General features: G+C 49.9%; 1 pseudogene; it reads left to right on the top strand.

Annotated features, from left to right (window-relative positions):
- The first annotated feature begins 328 nt into the window (after positions 1-328).
- On the top strand, positions 329-1,278 carry LOC101107248 (olfactory receptor 9S13-like; annotated as a pseudogene).
- Positions 1,279-1,628: the final 350 nt, after the last annotated feature.

The raw sequence follows: 1,628 nt of genomic DNA, 5'->3' as shown, positions 1-1,628 counted from the left end.
GGTTGTTTTCTATTGTCACCAGCAGCTCCACAAAACAAGCGACACAGCAAAGTCACTGCCCGGGCACTGGGCCTCTCGGACGTCCTTTTCAAAACTGGCTTATGTCTCCAGGGCAAAGAGCTCTCCGCATTGGAATCCCTGGTCCTCTGTGTTTATCTTGAACTTTGTTAGCAATTCTTCACTAAGTCATTAACTAACTCTCCTAAATGTTCAATCAGATCTCATTTTATTGTTGATCTTTCTAATAGTCTTCAGCAGGAAGTTTAGTTTGACCTACCTAGTTCACCATCACTGGAGGTGTAATTCTCCTGATCTGAGGACTGAGGTCATGTCACCCCATGGAAATAGAAACTTCTCAGTGGTGACTTTTCAAGAGTTCTTGCTGGAGGGATTTGCGGGTGGCCCACAGACCCAGGCCCTGCTCTTTGCTCTGTTTCTGGCCCTGTACGTGGTGGCCGTCCTGGGGAACCTCACCATGATCGTGGTCATCACGCTGGATGCCCGTCTGCACTCCCCAGTGTACTTCTTCCTCAAGAACCTCTCCTTCCTGGACCTGTGCTACTCGTCTGTCATCGCCCCCAAGGCCCTGGCCACCTTCCTGTCCTCCTCCAAGCTCATCACTTTCGCAGGCTGTGCCACCCGGCTGTTCTTCTTCTCCCTGATGGGCACCACTGAGACTCTCCTCCTGGCCGTGATGGCCTATGACCGCTTCGTGGCCATCTGCAGCCCCCTGTGCTACCCCATCTCCATGCGCCCCTCGGTCTGTGCCCGCCTGATGCTGGGCTGCTACTGTGGGGGCTGTCTCAACTCCATCCTGCAGACCAGCTTCACATTCAGCCTCCCGTTCTGCAGCTCCAACCACATCGACCACTTCTTCTGTGATGTGCCCCCCTGCTCCGGGTTGCCTGTGGCGACACAGCCCTCAATGAGCTGGTCATGTTTGGCCTCTGTGGCCTCATCATCGTGGGCACCACACTCGTGGTCCTCACCTCCTATGGCTACATCACCGTGACCATCCTGAGGATGCGCTCAGGAGGAGGGAGACACAAGCTCTTCTCTACCTGCGGCTCCCACATGACAGCTGTGTCCCTCTTTTATGGGACCGTTTTTGTCATGTATGCCCAGCCGGGAGCTGTGGCGTCCATGGAGCAGGGCAAGGTGGTTTCTGTCTTCTACACCCTGGTCATCCTGATGCTCAACCCCCTCATCTACAGCCTGAGAAACAAGGACGTGAAGGATGCCCTGCGGAGACTGGGGCAGAGACACACAGCCACGTGACGGAGGGTGGCCAGAGAAGAGGCATGGGTTTGATCCTTGTTCAAGGAACTAATATCCTAAAATTCTGTTCTCTTGAATTTTTGTGTACTTAAAAAAGTAGGCAAAATTAATTTTAATAGAATAAAACTTTTGAAGGACTTAAACTACTTGATTTCAGGATTTACTATAAAAATCAGAGAAATCACAACAGTGTAACTTGGGCATACTGAAACAGAGTCAAGAATACAGACTAAATTTATGCATATAAGGTCAATTTATTTTTGACATAACAGGCAGGCTAATTCAATGGAGAAATAGTGTTTTCAACAAGTTGTTATGAAACAATTGAACATCCATATGCAAAAAGACAA

This window comes from Ovis aries, chromosome 1 (genome assembly GCF_016772045.2).
Source record: "Ovis aries strain OAR_USU_Benz2616 breed Rambouillet chromosome 1, ARS-UI_Ramb_v3.0, whole genome shotgun sequence".
In the NCBI taxonomy this organism is placed as follows: domain Eukaryota; kingdom Metazoa; phylum Chordata; class Mammalia; order Artiodactyla; family Bovidae; genus Ovis; species Ovis aries.
Note: the sequence above shows the minus strand (reverse complement) of the source record. Positions and strands in the feature narration are given on the sequence as shown.